We start from the raw sequence: 22,990 nt of genomic DNA on the forward strand, positions 1-22,990 counted from the left end.
TGTGGTGGGGCCATAGACAGAACCCATATCCCTATCTTGGCACCGGAGCACCAAGCCACCGAGTACATAAACCGCAAGGGGTACTTTTCAATAGTGCTGCAAGTTCTGGTGGATCACAAGGGATGTTTCACCAACATCAGTGTGGGATGGCCAGGAAAGGTACACAGAGAAGGGCAACAAAGGTGTGACAAGATTATGACTATCAATAGATGGCTTAGGCAGTGGTGCTATAAGGAGGGCTTTGGGATGTATGGCCATTGGGAGGCATTCATGGATAGAGGACAGTTCTCTCGGGATGGACTTCATCTGAGTAGGGAAGGAAATAGACTTCTAGGATGGAGGCTGGCACAACTGATTAAGAGAGCTTTAAACTAGGAATTTGGGGGAGATGGTTGGGAGATGTCCAGGTAATCTCCACGCCAGAATTAAGCATAGAGTGGAAAGAAAATGAAGTAAGAGTGGATACAGCTGTAGGTAGGAGGAAGGGCAGTGTAGATACAAGTCTAATAGGTTATACTGGTAGTAAAATAACCGTGCCTAATAGGGTACAGAATGTGAGTGAGGCTAAAGAGCAAAAATTAAGATGTTTGTACACTAATGCAAGGAGCCTAGGTAACAAAATGGAGGAACTAGAGTTACTGGTGCAGGAAGTGAAACCAGATATTATAGGTATAACAGAGACCTGGTGGAATAGTAGTCATGACTGGGCTACAGGTATTGAAGGGTATGTGCTGTTTAGGAAAGACCGAAATAAAGGTAAAGGTGGTGGAGTAGCACTGTATATCAATGATGAGATAGAATGTAAAGAAATAAGAAGCGATGAAATGGATATGACTGAGTCTGTCTGGGCAAAAATTAAATTGGGGAAGAAAACTATTAGAGCCTCCCCTGGGATAGTGCTTGGGGTGTGCTATAGACCGCCGGGATCTAATTTGGATATGGATAGAGCCCTTTTTAATGTTTTTAATAAAGTAAATACTAATGGAAACTGTGTGATCATGGGAGACTTTAACTTCCCAGATATAGACTGGAGGACGAGTGCTAGTAATAATAATAGGGCTCAGATTTTCCTAGATGCGATAGCTGATGGATTCCTTCAGCAAGTAGTTGCTGAACCGACTAGAGGGGATGCTATTTTAGATTTGGTCTTGGTGAGTAATGAGGACCTCATAGAGGAAATGGTTGTAGGGGATAATCTTGGCTCAAGTGATCATGAGCTAATTCAGTTCAAACTGAATGGAAGGATTAACAAAAATAAATCTGCAACTAAGGTTTTTGATTTCAAAAGGGCTGACTTTCAAAAATTAAGGAAATTAGTTAGGGAAGTGGATTGGACTGAAGAATTTATGGGTTTAAAGGTAGAGGAGGCCTGGGATTATTTTAAATTAAAGCTGCAGAAGCTATTGGAAGCCTGCATCCCAAGAAAGGGGAAAAAATTCATAGGCAGGAGTTGTAGACCAAGCTGGATGAGCAAGCATCTTAGAGAGGTAATTAAGAAAAAGCAGAAAGCATATAGGGAGTGGAAGAAGGGAGGGATCAGTAAGGCAAGCTACCTTATTGAGGTCAGAATATGTAGGGATAAAGTGAGACAGGCTAAAAGTCAAGTAGAGTTGGACCTTGCAAAGGGAATTAAAACCAATAGTAAAAGGTTCTATAGTCATATAAATTGGAAGAAAACAAAGAAAGAAGAAGTGGGACCGCTAAAAACTGAGGATGGAGTGGAGGTCAAGGATAATCTAGGCATGGCCCAATATCTAAACAAATACTTTGCCTCAGTCTTTAATAAGACTAAAGAGGATCTTAGGGATAATGGTAGCATGATAAATGGGAATGAGGATATGGAGGTAGACATCACCATATCTGAGGTAGAAGCGAAACTCAAACAGCTTAATGGGACTAAATCGGGGGGCCCAGATAATCTTCATCCAAGAATATTAAAAGAATTGGCACAAGAAATTGCAAGCCCATTAGCAAGAATTTTTAATGAATCTGTAAACTCAGGGGTTGTACCGTATGATTGGAGGATTGCTAACATAGTTCCTATTTTTAAGAAAGGGAAAAAAAGTGATCCAAGTAATTATAGGCCTGTTAGTTTGACATCTGTAGTATGCAAGGTCTTGGAAAAAATTTTGAAGGAGAAGGTAGTTAAGGACATTGAAGTCAATGGTAAATGGGACAAAATACAACATGGTTTTACAAAAGGTAGATCGTGCCAAACCAACCTGATCTCCTTCTTTGAGAAAGTAACAGATTTTTTAGATAAAGGAAACGCAGTGGATCTAATTTACTTAGATTTTAGTAAGGCGTTTGATACGGTGCCACATGGGGAATTATTAGTTAAATTGGATAAGATGGGCATCAATAGGAATATTGAAAGGTGGATAGGGAATTGGTTAAAGGGGAGACTACAACGGGTCCTACTGAAAGGTGAACTGTCAAGTTGGAGGGAGGTTACCAGTGGAGTTCCTCAGGGATCGGTTTTGGGACCAATCTTATTTAATCTTTTTATTACTGACCTGGGCACAAAAAGTGGGAGTGTGCTAATAAAGTTTGCAGATGATACAAAGCTGGGAGGTATTGCTAATTTAGAGAAGGACAGGGATACCCTACAGGAGGATCTGGATGACCTTGTAAACTGGAGTAATAGGAATAGGATGAAATTTAATAGTGAGAAGTGTAAGGTCATGCATTTAGGGATTAATAACAAGAATTTTAGTTATAAGCTAGGGACGCATCAACTAGAAGTAACAGAGGAGGAAAAGGACCTTGGAGTATTGGTTGATCATAGGATGACTATGAGCTGCCAATGTGATATGGCTGTGAAAAAAGCTAATGTCGTCTTGGGATGCATCAGGAGAGGTATTTCCAGTAGGGATAAGGAGGTTTTAGTACCGTTATATAAGGCACTGGTGAGACCTCACCTGGAGTACTGTGTGCAGTTCTGGTCTCCCATGTTTAAGAAGGATGAATTCAAACTGGAACAGGTACAGAGAAGGGCTACTAGGATGATCCGAGGAATGGAAAACTTGTCTTATGAAAGGAGACTCAGGGAGCTTGGCTTGTTTAGCCTAACTAAAAGAAGGCTGAGGGGAGATATGATTGCTCTCTATAAATATATCAGAGGGATAAATACCAGAGAGGGAGAGGAATTATTTAAACTCAGTACCAATGTGGACACAAGAACAAATGGATATAAACTGGCCACTAGGAAATTTAGATTAGAAATTAGACGAAGGTTTCTAACCATCAGAGGAGTGAAGTTTTGGAATAGCCTTCCGAGGGAAGTAGTGGGGGCAAAAGATCTATCTTGCTTTAAGATTAAACTCGATAAGTTTATGGAGGAGATGGTATGATGGGATAACATGGTTTTGGTAATTAAATATTCATGGTAAATAGGCCCAATGGCCTGTGATGGGTTTTAGATGGGGTAAGATCCAAGTTACCTGGGAAAGAATTTTCTGTAGTATCTGGCTGATGAATCTTGCCCATATGCTCAGGGTTTAGCTGATCGCCATATTTGGGGTCGGGAAGGAATTTTCCTCCAGGGCAGATTGGAAGAGGCCCTGGAGGTTTTTCGCCTTCCTCTGTAGCATGGGGCACGGGTCATTTGCTGGAGGATTCTCTGCTCCTTGAGGTCTTTAAACTACAATTTGAGGACTTCAATAGCACAGATATAGGTGTGAGGTTTTTTTTGTAGGAGTGCTGGGTGAAATTCTGTGGCCTGCGTTGTGCAGGAGGTCAGACTAGATGATCATAATGGTCCCTTCTGACCTAAATATCTATGAATCTATGAATCTATGAATCTATCTATGACGCTCACATCTTCAGGAACTCTGGTCTGTTTCAAAAGCTGCAGGAAGGGACTTTATTCCCAGACCAGAAAATAACTGTTGGGGATGCTGAAATACCTATATGTATCCTTGGGGACCCAGCCTACCCCTTAATGCCATGGCTCATGAAGCCGTACACAGGCAGCCTGGACAGTAGTCAGGAGCAGTTCAACTACAGGCTGAGCAAGTGCAGAATGGTGGTAGAATGTGCATTTGGACGTTTAAAAGTGCGCTGGCGCAGTTTACTGACTCGCTTAGACCTCAGTGAAACCAATATTCCCACCGTTATTACTGCTTGCTGTGCGCTCCACAATATCTGTGAGAGTAAGGGGGAGACGTTTATGGCGGGGTGGAAGGTTGAGGCAAATCGCCTGGCTGCTGCTTATGCACAGCCAGACACCAGGGCGGTTAGAAGAGCACAGGAGGGCACGGTACGCATCAGAGAAGCTTTGAAAACCAGTTTCATGACTGGCCAGGCTACGGTGTGAAAGTTCTGTTTGTTTCTCCTTGATGAAACCCGCTGCCCCTTGGTTCACTCTACTTCCCTGTAAGCTAACCACCCTCCCCTCCTCCCTTCGATCACCGCTTGCAGAGGCAATAAAGTCATTGTTGCTTCACATTCATGCATTCTTTATTCATTCATCACACAAATAGGGGGATGACTACCAAGGTAGCCCAGGAGGGGTAGTGGAGGAGGGAAGGAAAATGCCACACAGCACTTTAAAAGTTTACAACTTTAAAATTTATTGAATGCCAGCCTTATTTTTTTTGGGCAATCCTCTGTGGCGGAGTGGCTGGTTGGCCGGTGGTCCCCCCACCGCGTTCTTGGGCGACTGGGTGTGGAGGCTATGGAACTTGGGGAGGAGGGCGGTTGGTTACACAGGGGCTGTAGTGGCAGTCTGTGCTCCAGCTGCCTTTGCTGCAGCTCAACCATACACTGGAGCATACTGGTTTGGCCCTCCTGCAGCCTCAGCATTGAATCCTGCCTCCTCTCATCACGCTGCCGCTACATTTGAACTTCAGCCCTCTCTTCAGCCCGCCACTTCCTCTCTTCAGCCCGCCACCTCTCCTCCCGGTCATTTTGTGCTTTCCTGCACTCTGACATTATTTGCCTCCACGCATTTGTCTGTGCTCTGTCAGTGTGGGAGGACAGCATGAGCTCGGAGAACATTTCATCTCGACTGCGTTTTTTTTTTTCTTTCTAAGCTTTACTAGCCTCTGGGAAGGAGAAGATCCTGTGATCATTGAAACACATGCAGCTGGTGGAGAAAAAAAAAAGGGACAGCGGTATTTAAAAAGACACGTTTTATAAAACAGTGGCTACACTCTTTCAGGGTAAACCTTGCTGTTAACATTACATACATAGCACATGTGCTTTCGTTACAAGGTCGCATTTTGCCTCCCCCCACCGCGTGGCTACCCCCTCAACCCTCCCTCCTCCCTGTGGCTAACAGCGGGGAACATTTCTGTTTAGCCACAGGCAAACAGCCCAGCAGGAATGGGCTCCTCTGAGTGTCCCCTGAAGAAAAGCACTCTATTTCAACCAGGTGACCATGAATGATATCTCACTCTCCTGAGGATAACACAGAGAGATAAAGAACGGATGTTGTTTGAACGCCAGCAAACATACACTGCAATGCTTTGTTGTACAATGATTCCCGAGTACGTGTTACTGGCCTGGAGTGGTAAAGTGTCCTACCATGAAGGACGCAATAAGGCTGCCCTCCCCAGAAACCTTTTGCAAAGGCTTTGGGAGTACATCCAGGAGAGCCGCGAATGCCAGGGCAAATGAATCCTTTCACATGCTTGCTTTTAAACCATGTATAGTATTTTAAAAGGTACACCCACCGGAGGTCCCTTCTCCGCCTGCCGGGTCCAGGAGGCAGCCTTGGGTGGGTTCGGGGGGTACTGGCTCCAGGTCCAGGGTGAGAAACAGTTCCTGGCTGTCGGGAAAACCGGTTTCTCCGCTTGCTTGCTGTGAGCTATCTACAACCTCATCATCATCATCATCTTCTTCGTACCCAAAACCTGCTTCCGTATTGCCTCCATCTCCATTGAAGGAGTCAAACAACACGGCTGGGGTAGTGGTGGCTGAACCCCCTAAAATGGCATGCAGCTCATCATAGAAGCGGCATGTTTGGGGCTCTGACCCGGAGCGGCCATTCGCCTCTCTGGTTTTCTGGTAGGCTTGCCTCAGCTCCTTCAGTTTCACGCGGCACTGCTTCGGGTCCCTGTTATGACCTCTGTCCTTCATGCCCTGGGAGATTTTGACAAAGGTTTTGGCATTTCGAAAACTGGAACGGAGTTCTGATAGCACGGATTCCTCTCCCCATACAGCGATCAGATCCTGTACCTCCCGTTCGGTCCATGCTGGAGCTCTTTTGCGATTCTGGGACTCCATCATGGTCACCTCTGCTGATAAGCTCTGCATGGTCACCTGCAGCTTGCCACACTGGCCAAACAGGAAATGAGATTCAAAAGTTTGCGGTTCTTTTCCTGTCTACCTGGCCAGTGCATCTGAGTTGAGAGTGCTGTCCAGAGCGGTCACAATGGAGCACTCTGGGATAGCTCCCGGAGGCCAATACCGTCGAATTGTGTCCACAGTACCCCAAATTCGAGCCGGCAAGGCCGATTTAAGCACTAATCCACTTGTCAGGGGTGGAGTAAGGAAACTGATTTTAAGAGCCCTTTAAGTCAAAATAAAGGGCTTCATCATGTGGACGGGTGCAGGTTTACATCGATTTAATGCTGCTAAATTCGACTTAAAGTCCTAGTGTAAACCAGGGCTTAGAGACTAACCAATTTATTTGAGCATAAGCTTTCATGAGCTACAGCTCACTTCTTTGGATGCATTCAGTGTAAAATACAGTGAGGAGATTTATATACACACAGAACATGAAAAAATGGGTGTTATCATACACACTGTAAGGATTTCACACAAAGTGAAAAATGTACAATGTGCATGGTTTTTTGGAAAAACCAGTGAAGATGTTGGGAGTGATGCATAAGAACTCATTATATTGTAAAGGCCTTCATGGTTATACTGTCTCATTACATGACAACACATCTTGTGCTAAAAAGCCTAATAAGGCTGAGGCTTCACAGCTAATGCATAGACATATTTCTAAAACATTCCAGGGCAGAAAAACCACTACAAGCTTGAACTGCTGTGCACAAAGGGAAACTGAGGTACAACACCTCGCAGCCTTCATGTCTGAATGCCAGAGTAAGTGCTCTCTGAAGAACGTTAATGGCTATGTTAAGTCAACAAATAGACCAAACCCTGGAATCACTAAATTGTTTCACAAAGTATGGACTAAGTTTTTGGCTGGGGCCAAAGCATGCATCAATAATTTGGTGCACCTTACAAAGAATTCAATATAAACACAGCTCAGATCAATGTTGGGAGGTCATTAAGGTGTATCCAGGAGCTCTATTTTCACTCTGCCACACCAGTTTCACTTTGGGGGTGTGACACCTGGCTAGAAAGGGTTAAACATCCTGCAAAATAAATAACCCACAGAAGACATGCGAGGAGATAATGTTTTTTTGTGCATTTACATATGTATGAGTAGGATCCACAATGTAATCAACAGTCCCTACCTGTCTATGCTGTATTCTGATAATTCAGAGATCAAAAGAAGATCCTATCATTTAAATGAATTGTAAACATGGAATATCTCGGTATTCATCTCTCTTTGAAATGTACTGTGAATGGTGGAGGAACAAGCGAATGGCCTTATGTTAATTCATATAGCTAAGTACCAGTTATGGATCTCCTTCAAAGTCATCCTTTGTTCCCTGAGGAATTCCAACTTGTCAAAAGACATGCAATTGTATAAAAGATCCTTGGGTCCTGATTCTGTCATCTCAGATCTTGTTAGGCTTCGTCAGGGGAAGTTTGAGTCGCAAGACTGAGGTCCCACTTTTGCTGGTAAACCCTGAATATGAGATTTGGACATTGAAATATGACCTATGAATTGAATTCTAAAGGAACTCTTTGCAACCACAAAGCTCACCATCTCTGCTATGAATCTGCACCTAAATGAACTGAATTCATGTCATGTTTTTTTAATAAATTTTAGTTTAGTTAATAAGAATTAGCTGTAACGTATATTTGGGTAAGATCTGGAATATTCAATAACCTGGGAGGTAATGTGTCCAATCCTTTGGGATTGGGGTAGAACCTTTTCTTTTATATGATGAAATAAGATTTACAGAAATTTTCATCATATTTGATGTGAGTACCTGGATTGAGGCCTGAGGCTGGATCATTTTAAGGGAACTGTGTTGTTTGGACTTCTGAGTAACCAGTGAAGTAATAAAGAAGCTGTTTTATGCTGGCTTGGTAAATCTGGGTATTGGAATATCCACCAGCTTTATGAAGATTGTCTGCCCCATTCTTGCAGTTCACCCTAACTGAGTTACCATAGCTGGTCCACTAGAACCCCATCACAGGGGTTAATAACATTTACTTAATACAGAGGGGGATTGAGAGACTTTGTTCATATTTGTGAAGCACTTTGATATCCTAAGAAGACTATTTTTATAAGAGGGAAAAGTATTAGAAATAATGCTACCTAAAACTTTAGAGATAAATTTACATTTATGCAATGCCTTTTATCCCAACACATGCCACAAACTGTATTAATGCAATTCTATTGAAATGCAGCTCTCTTTGGGTTGGAGGGCAGCAGCCAAGCAGCACACTACAGAACAAAGGGTGGAAAATGTTTGACAAAGGATGACAAAGCAAATTCCTGACTCCTACAAAAAGTACAAAGAGGAATGAGCATCTACCCACCGGAGTTCTTTGATCACTAACAGGGAAGTCTATATTATGGTGATTAAGCATCTGGCTTTTTTTCCCCTTTCAGTTTTAAAGATAAAAATGTCAGATAATTGTACAACTGGATGGAAAATCCTGCTCTGAGTATAGGGTAAGAACGAAGAGTCCTAAACAAGACTGAAAACAGCAACATTTGGTTTGTAGGCTGTGAAAAAAAATCGCCCAGCCACTCCATAATCAGAGATAAGAACCTCTACATCTCTGTAAGGAGCTGGTAAGTGGAAGTTTCCATAGGCATCAAGCACAGGTGATCATGCCCTCTTACTCACCTCCCTACCAGGAGACCACAAGGTGGAGTTGGAAGCCTGCCGCCTATCTGATCCAATGAGCCTAAGAGGTGGGAGTTCTGCTGTGGTAGCATCTGCTTCTATAGTCAGGTAGCTGAGGGGAAACATTCCAATATGTTTGAACCTTGCTAATGCACAATGTGGTTACACAGGCTGTGCACTGAATCCAGAATTTGAAGTAGTGTACGTGGTGGGTGTGACAGGTTGCCCCTGGGATGCCACCTGGAACTGGGGTACCACTGAGCCCTCAGACCCACCAGCCTGGGCTTCTTCTCACACTGTGCTGCTGTGACAAGCTGCAAAGCCCTCCAAGCCTGCTCTTTCGCCAGCATTCACACAGGAAGGGACACACCCAGCTGCAGTTACATGCTGGCTCTCTAACAACCAGCCTCCCAGCCTAGGACCTTGGAGCAGTACCATCCTGTCCTGGTCAAATCTGGCCAGTATATGGGTTTAATACCTGGTCCACCTCTCCCTCAGTGTGAAGAGGACCATGCACACTTGTAACCAAGCTGAGATTTCCCCCAGACACCTTAGTCAAACACACACTGGTTTGGATTAAAACATAAAATAAAAGTTTATCAACTACAAAAGGATAAATTTTAAGTGATAGCAAACAGATCAAAGCAGATTACCTAGTAAATAAACAAAAACACAAACTGAGCTTAACATACTAGATAGGTAGGATATGAATTAGCAAATTCTCACCCTGAATGATAAATAGACTGGCACAGTCTTAAGGCACAAGCTGCCTTTGCTTTGCAGCGTGGGTTTTCCTACACAGGCTAGAAATCCCTTTAGCCTGGGACCATCACTTCCCCTAGTTCAGTCTTTGTTCCTCAGGTGTTTCCAGGTGTGGTGTTGTAGGGAGAGTGAGGTACCATCATGATGTCATTTCCCCCTTTTGTATCTTCTTCCCACTTGCTGGAAAGCTCTTTTGCTGTGACCTGGGTCAAACAGTTCCCATTGTGTAGTGCTATCTCTGAGAGGTTTCTATTGTACATAGTTCCTGGGGTAATCCTTGTGCTTGTGTGCATTTCTTCAATAAGCCATCAACATGGTTTGGCCTTTTTACTGTTGCACCTGAAAGGCTACTTGTAGGTATTTTCAATTTCACAACATGTTTCAGTAACACATATGTAGCCAAACTTCATAACTTCACATATGACAATAGCACATACAATCCAGTGAGATATTAATGTCTAGCAGATCAAGACTTTTAGAATGATACTTCACAAGGCATAGTTTGTGCAAAACATATCCTAATTACAGGCAGTCCTCGACTTTATGACGTTCGACTTACGACAAACAGCACTTATGACGTTTCTGAATTGACACGCTGATTCGACTTACGACATTGGTTTCAACTTTATGGTGCTCGGTCCCGCAATGGAGTGGATTGCGGTTCAGAGTTACGATGTTTCAACTTACGATGCAATTTTCAGGAACTAATTGTGTCCTAAGTCTGAGGACTGCCTGTATATGACAGTGGTGAATAAGGAGGTGCCAGGGATAGTGTGGGGAGCGGAGAGCTGGTCTCTCAGCTCCGCTGGCCGCTACCTACCAGGAGCCTGGCTGCCCCACAGGCTCCCAACAGGCTGCCTCTGCTCCCCATTCCATGCTGAGAGCAGGCGGAAGCCACCCAGGGTTTCTCTTCTCCCACCCACTGGGAGCCAGGCAACCTTGTCAATTTCAGCACCAGGGAGCCCTGAAATTGACAGAACAGGGGGGAGCAGGGTCTGCAGCCACCTAGCTCTCCAGGGAAGCAGGGGTTTTCTTGTGAATTTCATGGGTCCTGCTGTGAAACTGACAAAATAGATGTAAGGGATGCAGTGCCTACACAGACATGGCATGGCCCTAACTATACTGACATAAGCTTTATGGCTCTAGTGGAGGTGAAGTTAATATGTCCGTGTAGTAGGGAACTTAGGTAGGTGGGAGAAAGGTTGTAGTGTAGACACTGACATAATTAGGTTGACATAGAAAACTTCCAGCCATGGTTCTAGAATTACTGTGCCTATAGTAGTCTGCAGAGTGTAGGTAACACGGCTACTCAATCACCACTCACCAAGCCTAGGAACTGGCTGCTAACAGACACTCGTCTGTCAGTTTCAGGAAGAAGCAGTCACAGTCTGCTCTAGCTCCAATGACCTTCTGCACTCCTCTGACTATTTTTCTTAAATTTTAGTTTAATAGTAGCACTTGTGACCTTCCTGCAGCAGGATGTTAGAGGTGCTAGGTAGGGCTGGACATGGCAAACGGTGGCTCAGGTTTCTGTTGAACTGACAGTATTTTATAAAGATGTCAATAGGCAATACATTTCCAGGCAACAGCAGATTGACTTGGTTTAAGTCAGTGTGTAGAACACAACCGGAATTCCTTAGAGGGGGAATTTATGATTTAAAGGAAAGAAAAAGACCAATGTGCATTTATGGGGCATGGCTAGAAATTCACAGGTAGTGAAAAATCCTATTTGTGTCCAGAGTATAAACAGTTGTGCAGGTTGCACTCCTCATTATCATTATTTGTTATATAAGTCTCTTTGTGTTCAGCATACAAGAAAATGAAATAACAGCAATCCCTGCCACAATGAGTTTATAAACTAGGTCGACAGAAGATGCACTGAGAAACAATTTGGAAGTCTTATGTATTTTTAAAATCTCAGTTTTTGTGAGCATCATGGAGAAAGGGAATTAAGAGGGATTTCAATGAGGAAAGGTTTGTCGCTCCAAAATTGAGAAGATATTTGATGTATAAGGAGCAGCATGGAAAACAAAGCAAGACAAGAGTCTCCACACAACTTTAACTCTGCCCTGTAGGAACACCAAATGAAACTGGGACCCCAGGACCTTACTCATCTCTAAAAATACCTGCCATTTTATCTGTGCCTATCCTAACTCCAAATCAGCTATCCTATTCATACACGCCAACATGCTCTGGGCACCACCACTGATCAAAAGCATACTTGTTTCTGGTTGGAAGAGAGCACACTAAACAAACACTTAGCCCTGGTCTACACTACGACTTTAGGTCAGATTCAGCAGCGTTAGATCGGTTTAGCCCTGCACCTGTCCACACTACGAAGCCATTTTTTCCAACATTAAGGGCTCTTAAAACCGGTTTCTGTACTCCTCCCCGACGAGTGGATTAGCACTGAAATCAACCTCGCTGGGTCTAATTTAGGGTAGTGTGGACGCAATTCGACTGTATTGGCCTCCGGGAGCTATCCCAGAGTGCTCCATTGTGACCGCTCTGGACAGTGCTCCCAACTCAGATGCACCGGCCAGGCAGACTGGAAAAGCCCCGCGAACTTTTGAATTTCATTTCCTGTTTGGCCAGCGTGGTGAGCTCATCAGCAGAGGTGACCATGCAGAGCTCTTCAGCACAGGTGACCATGGAGTCCCAGAATCGCAAAAGAGCTCCACCCTGGACCGAACGGGAGGTACTGGATCTGATCGCTGTATGAGGAGATGAATCTGTGCTATCAGAACTCCATTTCTAAACACAAAATGCCAAAATATTTGAAAAAATCTCCAATGGCATGAAGGACAGAGGCTCTTACAGGGACCCGCAGCAGTGCCGCATGAAACTTAAGGAGCTCAGGCAAGCCTACAAAAAAACCACAGAGGCAATCGCCCGCTCGGGGTCAGAGTCCCAGACATGTCGCTTCTATGATGAGCTGCATGCAATTGTAGGGGGTGCCCCTACACCTACCCCACATCTGTACGTGGACTCCTGCAACGGAGTCTCACGCAACAGCGATGAGGATTTTGGGGACAAAGAAGATGATGAGGAGGGGGAGGTTGAAGATAGCGCAAACCAGGCAAGTGGAAAAACCGTTCTCCCTGACAGCCAGGAACTCTTTATCACCCTGGAGCCAATACCCTCCCAACCCGGGCTCCCGGACCTTGATGGCGGAGAAGGCACCTCTGGGAGTGTACCTTTGTAAATATAATACACAGTTTAAAAGCAAGCGTGTTTAATGATTAATTTGCCCTGAAGACTTGGGATGCATTTGTGGCCAGTACAGCTACTGGAAAGGTCTGTTAACGTGTCTGGGGATGGAGCGGAAATCCTCCAGGGACATCCCAATGAAGCTCTCCTGGAGGTCCTCCCAAAACCTTTGCAAAAGGTTTCTGGAGAGGGCAGCCTTATTGCGTCCTCCATGGTAGGACACTTTACCACGCCTGGCCAGTAGCACGTAGTCTGGAATCATTGCATAAGAAAGCATGGCAGCGTGTGGTCCCGGTGTTTGGTGCCATTCAAGCAACATCCGTTCTTTATCTCTCTGTGTTATCCTCAGGAGAGTGATACCATTCATGGTTACCTGGTTGAAATACGGGAATTTTATTAAGGGGACATTCAGAGGTGGCCATTCCTGCTGGGCTGTTTAACTGTGGCTGAACAGAAATCATCCCCGCTGTTACCCACACGGTGGGGGGAGGGGTGAAGCGATCATCCCAGAGAATTGGGGGTGTGTGTGGGGGGGGGAGCGGTTAGTTGGGTTTGTGCTGCACGTTATCCCAAAAACCGCAACCCCTCCTTTTAAATGGCCAACCCATTTTAAAGGGCCAACCCAACGGGTGCTTGGTATGTGAAATGAGGGTGCTGCTGTTTGAAACCTTTCCCACATGTTAGGAAGGTTAAAGAAGCCAAAAGACTGTGGCTTACCATGTCTGCCTGCAAGCCAAATTCTGTTGCCCGCCAGCCCTGCATGTGTGATCTCTCACACCATACTGGCAGGCCCTCAATATAAGAGGCAAAATGTGACCTTATAAAGAAACCACACGTGCTATGTAATGCTAACAGCTTGGTTCACCATGAAAGAGTCTACCTATTGTTCTCTAAAATATCTCTTTTTAAAGACTAATCTCCCTTTTTTCCCTCCCGCAGCTGCAAATGTTTCAACGCTCCCCCTATCATCTCTGTTCCAGAGGCTATCAAAGATTAGAAGCCAAAAAAAAAACAAAAAAAAACCCAAACAATCAAAAACGCACTCACGATGAAATGTTCTCTGAGCTCATGCAGGTCTCCCATGCTGAAAGAGCCCAGCACAATGCGATGAGAGAAACAATGTCAGAGTCCAGGAAAGCACAAAATGAACGCGAGGACAGGAGGGACGAGTGAGAGGAGAGGTGGCATCAGCGTGATGAGAGGAAGCAGGATGCAATGCTAGCAATGCTAAGGCTACTGGAGGATCAAACTGATATGCTCCGGCGTATGGCTGAGCTGCAGGAAAGGCAGCAGGAGCACAGACCACCGCTGCAGCCCCTGTGTAACCAACTGCCCTCCTCCCCAAGTTCCATAGCCTTCTCACCCAGACGCCAAGAACACGGTGGGGGGGGACGTCCAGGCACCCAACCACTCCACCTCAGAGGACTGCCCAAGCAACAGAAAGCTGGCATTCAATAAGTTTTGAAGTGCAGTGTGGCCTTGTCCTTCCGTCCTCCCCTCCTCCACCACCCCACCCGGTGCTTCCCTCATCCCCCACCCCTCCCGGGCTACCTTGGCAGTTATCCCCCCATTTGTGTGACGAATTAATAAAGAATGCATGATTTTGAAACAACAATGACTTTATTGCCTCTGCAAGCGGTGATCAAAGGGGGGAGGAGAGGGTGGTTGGCTTACAGGGAAGTAGAGTCAACCAAGGGGGCGGGTTTTCATCAAGAAACAAACAGAACTTTCATACTGTAACCCAGTCAGCCATGAAACTGGTTTTCAAAGCTTCTCTGATGCATGGTGCGCCCTGCTGTACTCTTCTAACCGCCCTGGTGTCTGGCTGCGTGTAATCAGTGGCCTGGCGATTTGCCTCAACTTCCCACCCTGCCATAAATGTCTCTCCCTTACTCTCACAGATACTGTGGAGCACACAGCAAGCAGTAATAATAATGGGAATATTGGTTTCGCTGAGGTCTAACCGAGTCAGTAAACTGCTCCAGTGCGCTTTTAAACGTCCAAATGCACATTCTACCACCATTCTGCACTTGCTTAGCCTATAGTTGAACTGCTCCTGACTACTGTCCAGGCTGTCTGTGTATGGCTTCATGAGCCATGTCATTAAGGGTAGGCTGGGTCCCCAAGGATAACTATAGGCATTTCAACATCCCCAACGGTTATTTTCTGGTCTGGAAAGTAAGTCCCTTGCTGCAGCCGTTCTCACAGACCAGAGTTCCTAAAGATGCGAACATCATGTACCTTTCCCTCCCACGTTGATATTGGTGAAACGTCCCTTGTGATCCACCAGTGCTTGCAGCACCACTGAAAAGTACCCCTTTCAGTTTATGTACTGGCTGTCTTGGTGCTCCGGTCCCAAGACAGGGATATGCGTTCCGTCTATGGCCCCACCACCGTTAGGGAATCCCACTGCAGCAAAGCCATCCACTATGACCTGCACATTTCCCGGAGTCACTACCCTTGATAGCAGCAGGTCAGTGATCGCGTTGGCTACTTGCATCACAGCAGCCCCCACAGTAGATCTGCCCACTCCAAATTGATTCCCGACTGACCGGTAGCTGTCTGGCGTTGCAAGCTTCCAGAGGGCTATCGCCACTCGCTTGTGAACTGTGAGGGCTGCTCTCATCTTGGTATTCTGGCGCTTCAGGGCAGGGGAAAGCAAGTCACAAAGTTCCATGAAACTGCCCTTACGCATACAAAAGTTTCGCAGCCATTGGGTATCGTACTTTGAGAGAAGTCAGTGTCCATGTCCTTATCACTCTCCTCACCGCGCTGCCATCGCCTCCTCGCCTGCTTTTGCAGGTTCTGGTTCTGCATATACCGCATGATAATGCGCATGGTGTTTAGAGCGGTCACAACTGCTGCGGTGATCTGAGCGAGCTCCATGCTTGCCGTGGTATGGTGTGAGCAAGAGAGCAAAGTGGCAGCGGAAGCGGCGGGTGGATGACGATGCTGACAGCAATATGGCATCCGCACAGAAAAAGGCATGAAATGATTGTTGGCTGTTGCTTTCATGGAGGGAGGGAGGGGTAGACTGGCAGCAGACAGTGCTGTTGGATGGGAGAGCTATCCCTCTACCAATATTCCACGCAGGACTGAATCTTCATTAGACAAAACTTAAAGAAGAGAATGACCTGAGTCACTCCCATTTATGTGCAGGCACCCCCGACAGACCTTACCGAGATCTGCCATGTCTGCCCAGGTGCCCCGACCAACCTGACCAAGGCCGGCCAGGGCACCCAGGAGATAACAAGGATGGCTACCAGTCATACTGCACTATCTGCTGCCACAAAGCAATGAGCTGCTGCTGTGTAGCAATGCAGTCCCATGTCTGCCAGCACCCAGGAGATGTACGGTGACAGTGAGCTGAGCGGGCTCTATGCTTGCCGTGGTATGGCATCTGCACGGGTAACCCATGAAAAAAGGCGCAAAACGATTGTCTGCCATTGCTTTCATAGAGGGAGGAAGGGAATGGGGCCTGACGACATATACCCAGAACCTCCCACGACAATGTTTTTTGCCCCATCAGGCATTGGGATCTCAACCCAGAATTCCAATGGGCGGAGGAGACTGCGGGAACTGTGGGATAGCTACCCACAGTGCAACACTCCAGAAGTCAACGCTAGCCTTGGTACTGTGGATGCACTCCGCCGACTTAATGGTCTTAATGGTTTTAGGTGGGGACATACACAATCGACTATATAAAATCACTTTCTAAAAATTCGACTTCTATAAATTCAACCTAATTTCGTAGTGTAGACATACCCTTAGGAAGGAGTAATGTACTGGGACATCCCTAAGAGACACCTCAGGCAGACATCAAAGATGTCAAAGTCAAGGTTGTGTGGCTGAGTTTTGTGAGAATCACCACCTTAACTGTACATTTCCTGGATCTCTGACATTTATATTGTGAGGTTTCAGAGTAGCAGCCGTGTTAGTCTGTATTCACAAAAAGAAAAGGAGTACTTGTGGCACCTCAGAGACTAACCAATTTATTTGAGCATAAGCTTTCACGAACTTCAGCTCACTTCATCGGATAAATTCAGTGGAAAATACAGTGGGGAGATTTATATACACACAGAACATGAAAAAATGGGTGTTACCATACACACTGTAACAAGAGTGATCACTTAAGGTGAGCTGTTTCAGAGTAACAGCCGTGTTAGTCTGTATTCGCAAAAAGAAAAGGAGTACTTGTGGCACCTTAGAGACTAACCAATTTATTTGAGCATGAGCTTTCGTGAGCTACAGCTCACTTCATGCTCAAATAAATTGGTTAGTCTCTAAGGTGCCACAAGTACTCCTTTTCTTTTTAAGGTGAGCTGTTACCAGCAGGAGAGTGGGAGGGGGGGAACCTTTTGTAGTGATAATCAAGGTGGGCCATTTCCAGCAGTTGACAAGAACGTCTGAGGAACAGTGGGGGGTCGGGGGGAATAAACATGGGGAAATAGTTTTACTTTGTGTAATGACACTTCCACTCCCAGTCTCTATTCAAGCCTAAGTTAATTGTAATCAGTTTGCAAATTAATTCCAATTCAGCAATCTCTCGTTGCAGTCTGGTTTTGAAGTTTTTTTGTTGAAGAATTGCAACTTTTAGGTCTGTAATCGAGTGACCAAAGAGACTGAAGTGCTCTCCAACTGGTTTTTGAATGTTATAATTCTTGACATCTGATTTGTGTCCATTTATTCTTTTACGTAGAGACTGTCCAGTTTGACCAATGTACATGGCAGAGGGGCACTGCTGGCACATGATGGTATATATCACATTGGTAGATGTGCAGGTGGTTTTTCTTCTTATCATAGAAAGATAAGGTCCCTTCCAACCCTAAGAGATCATCTAGTCCATCCCCCATCCCCTTGTGCTGAGGAAGGATCAAGTTAACCTAGACTGTCCCTGGCAGGTATTTCTCCAACCTGTCTTTAAAAACCTCCAGTGATGTAGATTCCACAACCTCCCTTGGAAACCTAGTAAAGAACTTAACTACCCCTAGCGTTAAAACAATTTTCCTAATGTCTAACCTAAATCTCCCTTACTACAGATTAAGCCCATTAATTCTTGTCCTACCTTCCACAGACATGGAGAACAACTGATTATTGTCTTCTTTATAACAGCTCTTAATATTTGAAGACTTAGCAGGTCACCCCTCAATCTTCTTTTCTCAAGACTAAACAAGACCAGTTTTTTTAACCTTTCCCCATAGGTCACTATAATAGGCTATACCTCTCTAGCATCTTCCTTGGGGAGAGGGTGGATACTGCTACAGCCTCAGATTCTAGGTCAGAGCCCTCCCACGGTGCTATTCAGGACGTCTGGCCCCCTTACTGGGGAAGCTAAAGTAGTCCAAACAGTCTATATGCTTCCATAGCCCTCGAAAGTCAGTCCTAAGCCTTCAGGAAACCAAAGAGAAAAACAGAGAAGGGAAAAGTACCAATCCTTCTTCTTTCTGAAAGGGCCTGGGCAGGCAAGGCTCTCAAGGCATTTCCCCAGTCAGCAACCATTAAGAATGCTCCTAACATGGGTCACACCAAGGGTCCATCTAGCCAAGTATCCTGTCTTTTAACAGTGGTCAGTGCCAGATGCGTCAGAAGGAATGAACAGAACAGGGCATTTACTGAGTGATCCAACCCCTTTCACTCAGTCCCAGCATCTGGCAGTCAGAGGCTTAGGGACACCCAGAGAATGGGATTGTGTCCCTGACCATTGTGGCTAATAGCAATCAATGGAACTATCCTCCATGAATTTATCTAATTCTTTTTTTAACCCAGTTACGCCTCTGGCCTTCACAAAATCCTCTGGCTGACTGTGTTTTGTCTGAAGTACTTCCTTTTCTTTGTTTTAAACCTGCTGCCTATTAAGGAACAGGGCTCATCCAATGAAATTATGTTATACGAAGGGGTAAATAACACTTCCATGTCCGCAGGTTCAGCCAATCGCAGCTCCCACTGGCGGCGGTTTGCCCCCATTGGCCTGGAGTGGCGAACCGCGGCCAGTGAGAGCTGCAATCGACTGAACCTGTGGACGCGGCAGGTAAACAAATCGGCCCGGCCCACCAGGGGGCTTACCTTGGTGGACTGCAGGCCAAAGGTTGCCAATCCCTGACTTAGACTTACCCAACCACAGTGTAAGGGCTAATGCTAGTAAAGTGCTTTGAATATGCTAACCATTCAAATGTTAATCATTAGTAAGCAAATTTCCCTCCTATTTTGCCAATAACTTCATAGTAGAATAATTTTAAAGGGTACATTTACTTGTCATTGTTATGTTGTTGCTTTACTTTTTGCATTTCTCCCAAGACAAGGAAATATCAGTGAAGACCATTTCTCTTTTGTTTATAGTTGATTTCCTTTTCCCATTGCTGCACTATATATGAGTTGTCCTTACACATATATTGCAGTGGATTGCTTATTTGTCTCCATGGGAATTCTTTCTTTAATTCATAAAAACATTTATACCAGTGATATTCAGACTACGGCTCACAAGCCACAAATGGCTCTTTAATGTGTCTCCTGGCGCTGTCTGCAGAACATGATATTAAAACACTATGTGATTTAATTATTAACCAGCCAAGATGCTTTTATTATGTTGTTAACCAATTATATTATCAGCTTGCACTCAGTTACTAACTTATATACTGTGAGAATAATTTTATATATAAAGATTTCCCTTGTGTTTAAATATGAACAATACTACAGTAAATGAAACAATGAAGTCACCCAAAGAGCCATAGTGTAATGTTGATGGTTAATTTGGCTTCTGAACCACTGAGGTCTGAGCATCACTGATTTATACTGTTCTTGGGTTTTGAAGGAACTTAGTTTTCAGAGAGTCTAAACTCTGCGCCAAATGTGAGGCGACAGCTTCCTCTAAATACACACCCCGTCGCTTTTCTGAAGTCAGACTGACAGCCCACTCACTTCACACCCCAAACTCCTGATGAGACACCGCAATGCAAAGCCACCGCAAATTCACAGCTGGGGCTGATCCCAGTACACACACACACACACACACACCCCGGGGGGTGGGGGTGGCGCTACGCCCCAAACTACTTCACAACTCCAAAGCAGAGGCGCCTCTCCATTTCCACGCTAGAAATCCCGAGCGAGGCAAACAGGGCTTCGCAGGCACGCCGCAGCTGCCAGCGCGCACAGCGGGGCGCGGGCTCGTTACCGCAGCCGCTCGCGCGAGGGAGCGCGGCCGGCAACGGGCCTCGCGCTGGAGCTTCGGCCCCGGCTCCGGGAGCTTTTACGTGCTTGGCCCGTGCAAGGGCGGCATGGGGCGGGAGCGGTATGGCCGAGAGGGGGCCGGTATTACTGCCCCCCGCCCCCCTTTCTGCCCTTGGCCCCGTTGTTTCGCTCGCGGGAAGGGCAGGTCGCTCCTTGGAGCCGGGCCACGGGGCGGTGACCCGTGACGGGCCCAGTCCCCAGCCGGGCCGGTTCTGGGAAGCTCCGGGACTGTGACCGTCCCCCCGCCCCCGGCTACCGCCTCAGATCCCCTGGGGGCGGGGGAGAGGGGCGCGGACCGGGCCGCTCCTCACCTGCCTCCGCCGCGGTGCCAGTACCAGCCCGCATCCCGTGCCGCCGACCATAGAGACGACGGCAGAGCGGCCGCCTCCCACCACCGAGACCCCGGCGGAGGGATAGAGCGACCCCTCCCCCCAACCACACCCGGGGGGGGGCCCTCTGCGCTCCCTTCCCCCGCCCTTGCCTCGTGGGGCTGGAACCACCGTTCCGCGCGCGCCACCCCCGCCATCATCTGCCCCGCGCGCGGGGCCGGGCTGGGCCCCTCCCACCCCCCGCCGCTCTGTGGGACGGAGGGGGGGTTAACCCCGCCCGTAGCCCCGGGAAGGTGTCAAGGCCCCTGTCCCGCCCCACAGCCCCCCCCCCCCTCCGGCACCGTCTGAACGGGGTCCGTGGCAGGGTTGCTTCTGGCTGCTGGGTGCCTGCGGTGCGGGCCTGCGCTCCCCCGGGGCCAGCCTCCCCCAGGGGCCACAATCCCAGAGGTTGTCACGGTGCCTGCTAAAGCATGCAAAGAAGCGTGGCGCCCCGTAGCCTGATCGCGTCCCTGAAATTATCCAGTCGGCGGCACCCATTTGGAATTATTTGGCCAAACAATTCTTTGTCTCCCCAGACTTGAATTTTAATCAAATAATAGTTGATAATAATAGCCCTGTTGTCATCATCAAGCTACCACCATTGCATCACTGCCACCAATTCAAGCAAAGCAGACTTTGTTAAAATGGTTATCGTTTTCTGATCATAGCTAAATAAGGCCCCAACCTTGCAAAGGTTTATACATGTGTTTAACTTTACTGAGGTGAGTAGTCCCATTAGGTGACCCACTGCAGCCCAAGGGCCAAAGAATTGCCACATGTTCTCAGAGGAATCCATTATGTTTTGCAATTTATATAATTTATTTTTTTTTTGTCCCTCACTGAATTAGTTATACTTGGCAGCTATTCTGATTTATTGTACTGTGATTCCTCTCTCAATATTGTTATCTTGGCTGGTTATTTACATTGTATTAAGGAAAGCGTGGGCCGCTTACTGAATGAGGGAGGCAACCCAGTGCCAGAGGATGGGGAAAAAGCTAATGTACTCAATGCTTTTTTTGCCTCTATCTTCACTAACAAGGTCGGCTCCCAGACTACTGCACGGGGCAGCACAGCATAGGGAGGAGGCGACCAGCCTTCTGTGGAGAAAGAAGTGGTTCGGGACTAATTAGAAAAGCTGGACGAGCACAAGTCCATAGGGTCGGATGCGCTGCATCCGAGAGTGCTAAAGGAGGTGGCGGATGTGATTGCAGAGCCATTGGTCATTATCTTTGAGAACTCATGGTGATCGGGGGAAGTCCCAGACAACTGGAAAAAGGCTAATGTAGTGCCCATCTTTAAAAAAGGGAAGGAGGAGGATTCGGGGAACTACAGGCCAGTCAGCCTCACCTCAATCCCTGGAAAAATCATGGAGCAGGTCCTCAAGGAATCAATTCTGAAGCACTTAGAGGAAAGTGATCAGGAACAGTCAGCATGGATTCACTAAGGGCAAGTCATGCCTGACTAATTAATTGCCTTCTACGACGAGATAACTGGCTCTGTGGATGAGGGAAAAGTAGTGGACATGTTGTTCCTTGACTTTAGCAAAGCTTTTTACAGTCTCCCACAGTAATTCTTGCCAGCAAGTTAAAGAAGTATGGGCTGGATGAATGGACTATAAGGTGAATAGAAAGTTGGCTAGATCGTCAGGCTCAGTAGGTAGTGATCAATGGCTCCATGTCTAGTTGGCAGCCAGTATCAAGTGGAGTGCCCCAAGGGTTGGTCCTCAGGCTGATTTTGTTCAATATCTTCATAAATGATCTGGAGGATGGTGTGGACAGTACCCTCAGCAAGTTTGCAGATGACACTATACTGGGAGGAGAGGTAGATACACTGGAGGGTAGTGATAGGACACAGAGGGACCTAGACAAATTAGAGGATTGGGCCAAAAGAAATCTGATGAGGTTCAACAAGGACAAGTGCAGAGTCCTGCACTTAGGACGGAAGAATCCCATGCACCGCTACAGACTAGGGACCAAATGGCTAGGCAGCACTTCTGCAGAAAAGGACCTAGGGGTTACAGTGGACAAGAAGCTGGATATGAGTCAACAGTGTGCCCTTTTTGCCAAGAAGGCCAATGGCATTTTGGGATGTATAAATAGGGGCATTGCCAGCAGATCGAGGGACGTGATCATTCCCCTCTATTCGACATTGGTAAGGCCTCATCTGGAGTAGTGTATCCAGTTTTGGGCCCCACACTACAAGAAGGATGTGGAAAAATTGGAAAGAGTCCAGCGGAGGGCAGCAAAAATGATTAGGGGCCTGGAACACATGACTTATGAGGAGAGGCTGCGGGAACTGGGATTGTTTAGTCTGCAGAAAAGAAGAATGAGGGGGGATTTGATAGCTGCTTTCAACTACCTGAGAGGGGGTTCCAAAGAGGGTGGATCTAGACTGTTCTCAGTGGTAGCAGATGACAGAACAAGGAGTAATGGTCTCAAGTTGCAGTGGGGGCGGTTTAGGTTGGATATTAGGAAAAAC

At 46.5% G+C, this 22,990-nt stretch overlaps 1 protein-coding gene across 6 annotated transcripts in view; it reads right to left on the reverse strand.

The window, feature by feature from the left end:
* Nucleotides 1–20,503, reverse strand: part of B4GALT4 (beta-1,4-galactosyltransferase 4) — an 85,111-nt gene extending 64,608 nt beyond the window's left edge. For all 6 annotated transcript variants that reach the window (XM_077822520.1, XM_077822493.1, XM_077822502.1 and 3 more), the window contains exon 1: nt 20,456–20,503. The gene's annotated coding sequence lies outside the window, so the exon portion shown is untranslated. The remainder of the gene's footprint in view (nt 1–20,455) is intronic.
* Between the last annotated feature and the right edge of the window lie 2,487 nt (nt 20,504–22,990).

The sequence above is a fragment of the Eretmochelys imbricata genome, chromosome 1 (assembly GCF_965152235.1).
Source record: "Eretmochelys imbricata isolate rEreImb1 chromosome 1, rEreImb1.hap1, whole genome shotgun sequence".
Lineage (NCBI taxonomy): Eukaryota > Metazoa > Chordata > Testudines > Cheloniidae > Eretmochelys > Eretmochelys imbricata.